We start from the raw sequence: 13715 nt of genomic DNA, 5'->3' as shown, positions 1-13715 counted from the left end.
TCATGTCCGACTCTTCGTGCCCCATGGACCAGAGCACGCCAGGCACTCCTGTCTTCCACTGCCTCCCGCAGTTTGGTCAAACTCATGCTGGTAGCTTCAAAAACTGCATAACCTTAGCATGTGCTAATTTATATGCATCAATTCAAATGTATAATTAATTCTATAATTTAAACAATTATAATAATAAATCATTATTAACCACCTCCTACTGGTTGTATAAGGGACACAGGTGGTGCTGTGGTCTAAACCACTGAGCCTCTTGGGCTAGCCAATCAGAAGCCGCGGAAGCTGTTCCGGACGTTCGAGTTCCAACAAACATTCGCAAACCAGAACACTCTCTTCTGGGTTTGTGGTATTCGGGAGCAAAAACGTTTGAGTCGCAAGGCATTCAGGATCCAAGGTTTGACTGTATATGCTGCAATGTATTTTGCTGATTGTTTCACATCTTTATACTGATAGGTTTAAACAAGTTAACTGTCTCTGTTAGGATTTTATCAAGAAAAAAACTAACACTTTAAAGCACAGAAATAACCCTGTTGCAGATGTAGCATTCATGTCAAATGTGTTAAACTGACATAGAATATTGAATGTGTTTTGTTTGGAGAAATTAAGAGAATGGTGTTTGTTAGTGACAACAGAGGATGTGACTGCCTCTTTTGAGAGTAGAATTTCATTGTATCTTCAAACAGATTTACTTTAGTTTCTGCATCTACGGATATATTAGAGCCACACCTAGAAACCTGCTACCAGAAGGATGCAGACAAATTAGAACAAGAGCTGGAGAAATTATTAAACTGTTCAAAGGATGGTTTATGAGGAACTATGAAAAGAACAAAAAGCCCCCAAAACATTTAATTTGACTCATCTGGGTGAGCAAAAGATGTATAGGACTAATCCTATCATAAATCTCTGTGGGTTGGGGAAGGGAAACTGATTTTAGGGTACGTGAGCTCTTTATTGCCCCACTCTATTGAATAGCCTGGGAGAAGGCAGCTTTTTCTGCCCACATACACTCTCTTTAAATTCCCTTTTTAAAAAATCTTGCTTCTCATTTTTCACATCATTTTCTAGTGCTCCTGATTATGGAGGCAAAGTTGAAAGCATGATGGCATTCTAATCTAAAAGACTCAAAAGCAAGAGGGCAAAAATTAAAAACCACAGATTTACTACTGCTTTCGAAGTTCAGCTCATAATGCTAAGAAGTTGTCTCTGTATTTTAAACATTTGTGATTCATACATACAGACTCTTGCTTGCTTCAGCTCCCTGGGAAAAACTGGGGACCTGTCACACTAATCAGCATCCTTTGAATTGTTTCTGTGAAATGCAGTGGTGATGCTAAAGGTGATTCGGAATGAGATACACATAGAAAGGCATCACCAAAGTATATCCCTCTCTCCACAGTAGTGACCAGAGGGGGAATGACCACTGGGAGGAGTGCAGAAATAAGGAACGCAATGGTACACCAGCATCAGCACAACCGGATGCCTTCATCTGCCCCAGCTGCAGCAAAGCATGTCTCTCCTGTATTGGTCTCTATATCCACAGCAAGCCCTGTAACTCTCCAACAGTTTGACTTCACCCTCAAAGCCACACTCGTCCATTGTCTCCCGAGACAGATGGATACCAACCAACTAACTGATTTTATTCTGTATCTCTCTTGTAACCTTTTTATATCTCAGCATCTGCTTTGCACGCAGGAGGTCACAGCTTCATCTGTGGCATCTCTGGGTAGGTCTGAGAAAGGCCTCTCTGCACCTGAAATCTTGAGTTGCTCCTACCAGTCAGAGCCATAGACAATACATAGCTAGATGGACCACTCTTCTGATTTGGGGTAAGGTAGCTTCCTATGTTCCCATTAAAATGATAAATAAAATAACACACAATTGCTTTCCCTGCAGTTGGGACCTAGTTGTCTTTCCCAGTTCTTTTGAATGTTAATTATCAAACAAGAACAAACAGCCAGATATAAATTGGGGGGTTGGGTTAACATCAACAACAGCAAAGATTTACTGCAAACAAATTCAGAAAGTGCATATACTCTTAAGGCTGTCAATCATTATAATCAGAAAAGTGGTCCACAAATTTCAGTCTGCAAACACTGACACCTGTTTTTCTACCCTGCTAGACTCTGCCTGGATTCAAAGTACCCAATTCTGATCGGCCCTCAACTATTAATTACAAGCAGAGGTTGCCAGAGCCCTGGCGATAAGCTATACTTATCCAGCTCCTCCTCATCTAACACCTGTTAGTTCTTGCTCATAGTGAAGAGTTTAGGGCAGATTCATAGGAAGGCATTACAACAGTAGTCTGCCCTGGGATGGAAAAAAAACTCCCCAGAATGGTTGTGCCTGAAATATTTTATTAAACTTGGCAGTATGTGATTTTCAGGATAAGAAAACAAAGATCACACGCTTCTCTAAGGGGGGGGGGCTCATTTGAAATCTTTTTCACCTCCTTCCCCTTTTAAATATGGGCTTGTGGCACTTTGCTGCATATGAATGAGAGGCTCTAATGAATAGTAACCTGAAATTGAGGGATTTTCGTTATTGAAGGAAATTAACCTTGTTTAAAGGAAATGAGCATTCAGAGACTGAGTGGAAAGCTATAATTTAAATGATATCTGAAGCCAGTTTCTTTATTCAATGTGTCATTAAAACAGTGGGGGAAGTTTCACAGAATAGCCTCGGGGAACACTCAGAACCAATACCATGCATTCCCATGCAAGGCTCTAATATATTAATAAATTATGCTAATAAGAAACAAAGGAGCAGAGGAGACAAAGTCAAAGCATAGGACGCCTTCCAGCCTCAATTTGTAGGCAACCATGTGTAGGCTCCTGGGAGCCAGGTAACTACAGTCTTGTCTCCTTTAAAAGAAATAGCATCCCCACTTTCTTTTTGCTTCCAAAAAGGTAACAACATCACCACAGAAAGAGAGAGAGGAAGAGAGAGAGAGAGAGTACAGGGCTTTCCATAGTCAATATGCAGACAGGGCAGGGGAAATCAAATGGGGCAATGTTTTCCAAGCTTTGCCGTTGAGCAACTCTCCAGCATATATTGAACAACAATGTAAGAATCATGAGCAGTGCACTTTCACACAGTTCCCATTAGCCCCAGGTAGCGTAGTCAATCTGATTATAGGATCTTGTGTCCAGCAATGTAGGAGGGGCAACATTTTGGCTACCCATGTTCTAAACCAGCACAACTACTTTCATAGATATATTTTGCAATGCTTGCATTATTCCCCCCCCTGCCACCTTTTTTCTACAAACGACCTATTGATTTCTTCAGCATGGGTTATTCAGGTGTACACTGGACATCTTTAAAAATCTAGATGCTCATAACGGACATTTAGGAACAGGGATTCCAACATGTTGATTTGTTTTCCTTTTACCAAACAAATGGAGTAAGAGGAAAACTACTTTTGTATGAAAACTAGGAAATGAAATAAAATATTTACCCCATTAGACGGCTTCACTCTTACATATGGACAAAGAGTAGCAAACTTTTAACCCAGTTGTATGATACAGTGCAGGTATTTTTGGGTTCTTAGAGTTCTTAGAGACGGTGGTTGGCATCCATGGTCACTGCTGTGGACACAAGTCCTGGCTGCCTGTCTCCAGGCACTGTGGTTGTCTGCAAGGGATTCCCACATGTCACATTTGCAGACATCTTTGTGACACAGAGTTGGCCTTCCAATGAGCCTGGTGCCTGCAGCCAGCTCCCTTTAGAGCATGTCGTGAGATTATTATGAGAAGGAATTTCTGGGGTTCTTTTTTGACCCCTACATTGGAAAAGAGGACAATTTTGCAGAATAGTCTTTGCCATGGTTTTGTGGTAGTTGCCTCCACCACACCTCCAAATGATGCTAGGTCTGGATCATGGCAGACCATGCAAAATGGTGCTTGCTGGTGCACTTGCTGCTGTTTGCAACAGTGACCGGGGGGGGGGAGAGACTTTGGAGTGAGGAGAAGGAAGATATCATGAGGCTGGTGGGAAGTGCCACTGCCAAGAAACTGTAAGATAAATTTTCCTGCCCTGCCACAGAGGATATTGAGAGAGATGGTGTCCCCATCTCCCATTTCCTATCGCCATTCCTCTGCATCCAACCAGTCCACGACAACCCATGAAGGCAAGGAAGATGCCTTCAAGGACACCTATCAACCAGGCAAACATGTTCACAGGCACAGATCAGGGATGGTGAGGGTCATAGTTTAAGGAGCATCATTAGGCTGACATAGAGAGTCTCAGAGGTCAACATCCAGCCCACAAGATTGAGATTCCCTAGCTATGCAAAAATGACAAAGTAGATGACAGGTGAGCATCTCTTCAGAGGACGTTCTTCAGACCAGCTGCCACAACAACAAAAAAGCCCTTGTCATGGTTATCACTCTCCTGCCTTCCAGTGTAAATGAGTAAGTAGTTCCTACAGCTCATACACTGTTCTGTAGCTCTCACAACTCCCTTTGAAAACGAGGTTCTCTAAGTCCAGCAAAGACATGAGAAGGCTAAATGACAACTCCTTAAGGCCTGTTTCCCTAGGCCCCACGTCTTTAAGCATGTGTCTATTTCTCCCGAATATGTGAATGCCTAGTAGGAATCACCAAGCATTCCTTTCTGTAGAAAAAGAAAACTGAAGAGGTGGGGCAGGGAATCATGATATGTTGTTTTGCAAAGATTTAAGACAGCAAAACAGGAGCTGTGGTCCATCTAGTCACTCAATATGAAGCGGTATCACCGTCCTTTTTCACAGGAGGACTCAGATACTGTCAATGGGGAGGGGGCAGTGAGGGAAAGTCAGGCTGGACAGCTTCAGATCAGTAAAGAGGTGGGGAAAATTTCATCTCCTCCAGGAAATAAGTTCAAGTGTGAAAAGTCCAATCCAATAGCTTGGAAATTTTGCACAGCAGGACTTAATGGAAATAGACGTCTAGGTAGCCTAGTGCAGCAGCCCAAATTCTCTTATTAGAAAATGTCTAAGGCGCAAGAAAGCCCACTCCACATAGGTTTAATATCTCTAATAAGTGGCCACCTTTTAGCCCCAGGAAAGGGATAGGTATTCATCTTCTTAAATTACTTTTAAAACCAATTTTTCTTCCTCCCCCCTCCCTTCCCCATCCCCCCTTTTTAAGCAAAAGGGGAGGGGGGAGAGTGGTGAAAGAAAACAGAGGCAACCCAGATGCCTTTCAGTGCTTTGATCAGTTTCTATGCAGACAGCCAGGCTGCCTCCTAGCACCTCTTTAACTACAGCTTGCCAGTAAGAAAATGAGCTGTTTTAACTCTGCAATTATAGTGCCTGCTGAATGCCTGTCATCACAGCAATAGGAACCTGATCTGAACTGTATATCCACTGGAGAGAGAATTACAGCAACCAGGGCAGAAAGTTAAATACCCCCTATGGCTGTGAGACTCACATAAACGAAAGAACCCACAGCCCTCCCCACCCCATCCCCCAATCCTCTCCCACCCTTCCCCACGCATCAGAGCAGCAGATATATAAAGCACAGGCAGATGATGATGGGGGCCCTTTTGAGCTAGCCAGGGGAATAAACACTCTGGAGATGTCCCCCTTTTGATGGAGGGTTTCTCAGGCACATCTAGTCAAGAGCATTGCTGGGGTGTCAGTATAAAAGGCGTTTTAAACTGTGCGATGCCATGCACGTCTGTTCAGAAGTAAGCCCCACTTAGTTCAATGGGACTTGCTCCCAGGTGAGTGGATAGAATTGCAGTCTAAAAAGAAAAGAAGAAACCCCGAAGAGGTTTACGTTGGTGTGTTTTGTAGGGAGGAAGGCAATTAAGACAATGCTCTTGCTTCTCAGTAGGAGCTCCTGAGGCTGATTTGAGGAGCTTTCATGTCACCACACATGGAAGTGCTGCTGGTAGCATCCCCTCCCTTCTCCCCGGATGCTTTATTTTGGGACCCACCTTTTAAAGAGATTTCTTCCTCTCTCAAATGTGAAGCCCCCCCTCCCCGCTTTGACTATTATCAACATGTGGGGAACTGGGCCAAATGAAATATTGCCCTACCCCATTTAGAGACGTGAAAAGCAACCAATAGGGAGGATTCATAGTCCCTGTAGCATATTAGAGAAAGCCCCTGAATAATTAACCTTTCTGGTGCCTGTAAATTTGAAAGGATTGCACACTGGAAAGTTTCTTCTTGAGCTCCCTTATGATTTGACTTAAAAAAAAAAAAATTAAAAACTCTCCTCAAACAAATTGCCCTGAATGATATCAGCTCCCTGCATAGTCCAGCACTCATTATCTCCTTCCCCAGTTCCTGAGTAGATTTTCTTTTTTCAGCAGCCATAACAACAAACACCTGAGTCCAGCTGGCTGAAAAATCGAGGCTAGGGAAGGAGAATTCGCTTGATTCTTGAGTCACTGGGGAAAGACCATGGCTCAGTGGTAGATCACCTGCTTTGCAAACAGAAGGTCCCAAGTTCAACTCTCGGCTTCTCTAGTTAAAGCTGGGAAAGAAAAACTCCAGCCAGTGTAGATTATACAGTGCTAGATAGATCCAAGGTCTGACTTGGTATAAGGCATGTGGCTGTGTTTATTTGCATACTTTCCAGTTTCCCTGTGGACTGCCAGGTAGTGGTTGAAGGGTGAGGGATCTGATAAGAAGATGCTGGTGTACCACAGTGGTTAACAGCACGAGCTATGAGGCAGGTGGTTCCTCATTCAAACATTGCTACCCATCTCAGCTTTAAATAGAAAAGTGTTATACTAAGCATATGGAAACTATACCTGACTCCTCTGTTCTCCAACCAGATTTGTGAACTTGATCACAAAGTTAGATACAATGCTTTGTATGCTACAAGACCGCAGGCCAGTTCGAAACACAAACCCACAAAGGCACACAAATTCAGGACATCCTAAATAAATAATAAAACAACCTTTTCTGTAGCAGTTAGCTGATGAGCTGCAATTTTAAATATTTATGTGGTTTTTATTGCAGATCTATCTATCTATAAATATATATCTGTTGTAAACTGCTTTTATATTTTCTTATGAAATTGTAGCATACATATTTTTTTAAAAAAAAACATAAATGTTGCTGGTGGTGTGGGTATCATGTGAGAAGGAAAGAGAGATTAATCAACATTTAAACATTAATTCTGCACTGCCAGTTTGCTATTTTAGCCCTAGGGTGGAAACATATTTCACATACTTACAATCTGTATATATGTACCATTGAATGTTAAATTGTGAATGTTAACATGTTCAAAACAAACAATCTCTCCCAGCTTACCATATATACTATATTAATTTTCAGGTCTTTTCTTCAAAGCCCTTTCCTTAGACAGAACCCTCTCTAGTTCTTCTTTCCTCCCACAATATTACCTGTTTCTATGAGAAATGGGGAATTGTAAAAAGTCTCCTGCCCAAATGATTTTCATAGTCACACCTGACATTAGTCATCTATCTCGTGGCCCCCAGTCCACTGAAGTAGGCTGCACTGGAGTATGGATTTCTCTCTATGTAAGACACACTTGCAATCACAATGCCCGATCCAAATGATGATCCATCTCATCCTTAGTCCACCTCATCCCTGAAAATGACAGATTGATCCATGAATGGACACCCACCCATGGATTATTTTGCAAGTCGGGATTTATTTAACATACCTCAAGTTGGCAGTTGTTGCCATATCAACAGTGTTCACCTTGGATTAGAACTTGATCCATAAATTTTGATGCAGAAGATAACCTCCTTTTGCCCCTGAAAAATATATAACTTCCAAGCACAGCACTAGGATAATTCTTCACTCAGTGCATATGCTTTATGCTATAACTGGAGGGATTGCCTAAGATGGGCATCTAAAGCAAAGATTTCTATAATGTGAGATATATAAACAAACTTACAAGTGTTTGATTCTACCAAATACGGGAATTGTTAGTAATTATGGCACTCATTTTGTTTAACTCATTTGAATGTTCTCCATATTTGCCTGAGAATCAGACTTTAAGGTTGCTTCCAGATAACCTGTTTATTGAGCTATCATCCTGGTTTTTTTGCATAATGTCTGCAGGGAGGTTAGATGATGTTACTTCAAGCAATTGTTTCCCCACACTTTCTAGCGCATCTTTCTGTCACTCATTACTACAAAAGGTCCCATTCTGGGAGGGGAAGAGGGCTTGTTGCTCAAGAGCAGCATAATATCTTGAATTTGGCTACCTGCCTTTTCCAGTATGTGACTGAAACCCGCCTGAAACAGTGATAGTCTGGTAGCTCCCTCGAAAGATCCAAATTGTTTCAAGAAAGACCTTTGAAAGATTACCTGTTTGTGCCTGTTTGCTGGTGTTTGTGATGGGGATGGGTTGGGCATTGGGGAGGGGAAAGGAAAGCCAGGCATTATTTTCTGGCTTGCATTTTAATCTGAGTTGAATAACTTGGGGGCTTGTAAAACTCTCCTTTGAGGTGAGCTTTGTAAACCCTTGAAGCTCATATTCAATCCTGAGCTTGGCATGTTTGCTTGCCTCCCCCAAATTGCCAAAGAGTGGAGCACTTTCCGCACAGAGAGAGAAAAATGGCCAAAAGCACTCCTCTCCAACATAGATGCACATACCTGTTTTGGGTTAGCCCAAACATTTTACAAGGCTTAGAACAGAACCTAATCATGTTTACTCTGAGGTAAGACTCTAGTGAATTAAAGGGGTTTTATAATGCATAGTTAATAAAGAAAACCATATTGAAATGTTGCTTTGACATTTTAGGGTGGAGGCTTGGGAACACAACACTTTACAAGGTACATGAGTAATTGGCCTGATGTTCTTTAGTACTGAGCATGCATCAGTTCCTTTGATCTGAGTGGAAACCACAAATATAGATGTGAAAATGTGTGGGCAGGGAGAAAGTGAACTATAATTTGACAGTAAATGAAACAGAGTTGCTCTTCCAAGTTTTAAAACTCCCAAAGATCATTAGATGGGAACATGGGAACATAAATAGGCAATTAAGAAATAACTTTGTGTAATAGTTAACTGATCTTTGAGTTTAAATTCTTACATAGCATTCATTTTATGTGTGTATGTGTGTGTGTTTTGTAGACCACTTTGATTTCTTTTCTAATTAGCAATATACAGATGTAATTATAAATAAAACAAACTTTGAAACCATGAATTTCAATGTACATTATTCTCCTGTGTTGCAAAGCCAGCACAATACTGGTGCAACTTAGAGACACCCAAGGGTAAGTTTCATGGTTTGTGATGTCAGGGAACATAAGAGATGGAAACCAGATACTGTAATGAGTTTATGGTTATCATTCTCTTCCCAAAGCCAGGGAAAGTTGCTTACCACCTTGCCTTGAGATTACAGATTGTACTCCATCATCACACTGCTTTGTTTCAGGGTTGCCCAAGACGTCTTAATTACTGCTTCCCATCTATATGTTCACAACATATCTGTGCTGTATACAGCTGTGAGCCATGCCATCTAGGAATGGCACAAATGTTGCTGAACTACAACTCCCATCACCCCTGCCCATTAACCATGTGTGCTAAGGCTGATGGGAGTTGTAGTTCAACATCTGGCGGGCCAAAGGTTCCTCGCACCTGCTTTATGGGAATCTCATCTGACTTCTCAAGACTGCTTCACACTTGCAATTATAATTAACACACCACTTCATTTCTTATCACCTGTTTACTTGCAGTCCACAGCTGAATGTGGGAACACACTCCACAGAAAAGCACTGGAATGTGCTTCGATGTTTTATTTGACCAGGGAAGTCATAATTTCATGTTGCAATTGATTTCAAACATGAAATGCTGCAACCATCATTTGATTATCATGCTTCTGTGAAGTCGTTCCTGCTAAGCAAGATCATACTGTAGGCAAGAACAAACAGTGCTGACTGGTTATAAGTGTTTTCTTAGCCAAGAAGAGTTGGTTGCAAAAGTGTTGAAGCACTAACCTTTTAGTTTAGAAAGAGAAAATGACAGCTTCACAAATGTTCACAAAACAAACTCTCTCAGGTGTGGGTCTGATCAGGGCCTGAAACTATAACTACCTTGGATAGCATGATGCATTTATATTGCATATAAATAATAGAATAGAATAGAATAGAATAGAATAGAATAGAATAGAATAGAATAGAATAGAATAGAATAGAATAGAATAGTTAATGGTCAATTATTTTATTTGTTCCTTTCCCAGCTTTATATCCCAGAACCAGGACTCAAGGCAGCTCACATAAGTGGAAACAAACATGGATGTAACACAGAAAGCTAAAAAAATATACAGTGTCATAGTTTAAAACAATATAAAAACAAATCTATAAAATCCAGCAAACATTTTTTTTATAAAAACAGCACACCACTATTAAAAGCCCCCCCCCCAAAAAAAAGTTCCCAAAAGCCCACTGGTATAAAACGGTGTTCTCCTGCCTGTGGAAGAACAAGGAGGGAGCCAGTCTAGCCTCTGTAGGGAGGGAGTTCCCCTTGAGACTTCTGGGGAAGGGGGTTAATAAATTCATAACAAAAAGAAACACGAGGCAGTATGTAAAATGCCTAAACAAGCTAAAAACCAGATTAAAACACATGTTGACAGGTAGAATGTTGGCAGTTGTTTTAACCTGATTTTAGCTTATTGTTGATTTTAATTATTTTAATGTTTTAAAAAATTGTTTTAAACTGTTTTTACTGATAATTTTCTTGTTTCATCCTTTTTGTAAACCACCAAAGTATAAATAAAGATGCCAACTTGCAAGGCTGCAAACTCACTTTGGCTCTGGCCCCGCTGACTTATGGATCTCTCTTTGCTTGCTATTTTTCCAGTCCAGTTCCACATTCCATGCCTACTGAATATGTATTGTTTTGTGGTTTATTTACCTACTGGATGTTTTTATTTTACTTCTACAGCCCTCAGTCTTCTCTCCTCCTGGTTCCACCAAGCATGGTAATATATCTCTCTCCTGTTGGTTCCCCACTTTAGTTCCAGTCCTGTCACACTCAGTCCCTGACTTCATTATTAGAGGGAGGAAGACTGCCTTAATCCTTTTCTCTATGTTTCCAAATGGATATTGCTGACAATCCCCCCCCCAATACATGCCCTGAATCCAGCTTTTGAGATCATCAAAAGAAATGGGAAGGTTTTCGTTCTTATTCTGAATGCTTCACATGCTCTTATTGTATACACAGAGCTCCCTAAGTATCACCATTTCTTCCCCTGCTGAGATACTAATATCTGAAGCAATGAAACCTGATCTGAAATGTTTGAATTTGAAATGATGACAGACAGTGCCAGGGCAGACATAACAGTCGACATCTATGAAGTTCTTTGCTGCAGACTGAGACGCCCTCTACTGAGGAAAGTGGTTTTTTTAAAAACCCTAAAGGAAATTATGAATTTTGTAGTGTTTCTTGAATCAGGGTTTTTCTTTTCATGCAGTTTTGGAATTTTAATACTGTATTATTATCCAGGATCATAGAATATCTATAGACCACCCTGTATATTTGAAGGGCAGTATAACATCATATAACTTCATATAATACCATGGAAAGTGCTCTCTCTCTCTCTCTCTCTCTCTCTCTCTCTCTCTTGACACAGAAAGATCTGAATAATGTGGGACCAGGGATTGCCTTATCTTGTATAACTTTATCTGCCTGATCACTTTGATCCATGGGAGAGAAGCTTTTATTAATTGTCTCCTCTCAAGGTTTGGCTTATGTCGACTAAGAACAGGGCCATTAGTGGAGATGTGCTTGCCCTTTGAGATGCATTTCCAATTAACACCAGGTACATACAATACTGGGATGCGGGTGGCGCTGTGGGTTAAACCACAGAGCCTAGGACTTGCTGATCAGAAGGTTGGCGGTTCGAATCCCCGCGACGGGGTGAGCTCCCGTTGCTCGGTCCCTGCTCCTGCCAACCTAGCAGTTCAAAAGCACGTCAAAGTGCAAGTAGATAAATAGGTACCGCTCCGGCGGGAAGGTAAACAATGTTTCCATGCGCTGCTCTGGTTTGCCAGAAGCGGCTTAGTCACGCTGGCCACATGACCCGGAAGCTGCACGCCAGCTCCCTCGGCCAATAAAGCGAGATGAGCGCCGCAACCCCAGAGTCGGTCACGACTGGACCTAATGGTCAGGGGTTCCTTTACCTTTACATACAATACTGGCTTTTAGGTCTGTGCTTAAAAACTTATCTATTCACTCAAGCTTTTTCTATGAGGTAATTAAAAATATTGATGCATTAAGCATTTTGTACTTGTTATGAACATAGCTAGTCGAGCTATTCTAACAAGGAATCATAGAATTGTATTGTTCTATGACCAGAGGGTCACCTAGTGCAACCTTCTGCAATGCAGGAATCTCAGCTAAAGCATCCATGACAGAGGGCCACTCCGAAAGAAGAGTGGCAGATGAAAATGATGGACTTTGCAGAATTGGCAAAGCTGACTGGAAAAATCCGAAACCAGAGAGATCAAGTATTCCAAAAGCATTGGAGTAAATTTATACAATATCTGAAAGAGCATTGTAAGCATTTAACGACACTAGCAGGGTTACCCGAAGACTTGTAATAAGATTTTTTTTTTACCTTTCTATATTTATTTAAATTTTGAGGTATTTTGTAATATTAGAATTGGAAAATATATATAATGCTGTGATATAACGGTTACTTTTGAAAGCCAATAGGTGGGAGGGAAGGAAATTGATATGCTGTAAAGAGCCAAAAGAAGTAATGTGGATAATAACAATGTGATTATATATGTTTAAATGGAAAATTTATTTTAAAAATCATTTTTAAAAAAGACAGAGGAACACTCAACATCTGCTTAAAAACCTCCAGTGAAGGAGAGTCCATAACCTCCCAAAGGAGACCGTTCCACTGTGGAACTGCTGCTTCTGTCAGAAAGTCCATCCTGACGTTCCTGTAACCATCTCCGGTCACCAATCTGGATGTAGCATCTTGGACCTTTCTGAACACTTTCCAAAGACAGAACATGTAACAGTAATCCAAGCAGGATGCAACTGAGGCATGTATTAATGTGACCAGGTCAGGCATCTCCAGGAACGTGCACAGCTGATGCACTAGGCATCTAGGCTGAAATCTGGGCATCTAGGCTGAGGGCTGAATCCAGGAGGACACCAAAGCTGCAACCCTGAGGTTTCAGGTTCCCATAGCTTTTGTTTGGCAAGTATCACTTAGCCCTCCAGTGATCTGGAAATATACACTTAAGCTGTATTCCCCCATTATTCGCTGCTGGCATGCAGAATGCTCTTTGTAAACCGCAGGTAGGTTCTGCCCAGCCTGTTTGGAATCGCTACTGTATGACTTTGTTCAACCCTGAAAATTCAAATGGTGACATATCTCACATGACCCCAAATACCAAAAGATTAATGAGGAAAGTGTGTTCCTCTCTTCTAGTCCCTAACATCAGTTGTTTGACTATTTATGATATTTGGCTTGTGGGTTTCTTTGGAAGAATTAGAGATCCAAAAAAAGAGGTCTACTTGAAAACAGATGTTTTGTACTTCCATTTTCACTACATGGCTCTTTGATGAATAATGGATTATAAGATAGGAAATGCCATATCTTTTTAACATTCTTCAAGTAGCGCCACGTAGTTCATGGGGTACAAGAAATTCTCCCAAACCTGGATGCATTTTCTGCAATTGCTGTGCTTGTGAAATGATGGACACTTTCATATTTTTGTCTTTGATGTTGAAACTGATCACCTATAAAAGGGGTGAAAGTGGGAAGGTTTCCTG

The 13715-nt window shown here is 41.2% G+C and overlaps 1 long non-coding RNA gene across 3 annotated transcripts in view; it reads left to right on the top strand.

Annotated features, from left to right (window-relative positions):
- LOC310697520 overlaps nt 1-13715 on the top strand; it is a 48012-nt gene that overhangs the window by 10014 nt on the left and 24283 nt on the right. Inside the window, exon 3 of one of the 3 annotated variants that reach the window (XR_014521034.1) lies at nt 1699-2226. The exons of the other annotated variants lie outside the window; for them this stretch is intronic. This is a non-coding gene — a long non-coding RNA (uncharacterized lncRNA). Of the gene's footprint in view, nt 1-1698; nt 2227-13715 lie in introns of those variants that run through there. 3 annotated transcript variants of the gene reach the window in all.

The sequence above is a fragment of the Podarcis liolepis genome (genome assembly GCF_965112155.1).
Source record: "Podarcis liolepis genome assembly, chromosome: 2".
Lineage (NCBI taxonomy): Eukaryota > Metazoa > Chordata > Lepidosauria > Squamata > Lacertidae > Podarcis > Podarcis liolepis.
This window is presented reverse-complemented; position numbering and strand designations above follow the sequence as displayed.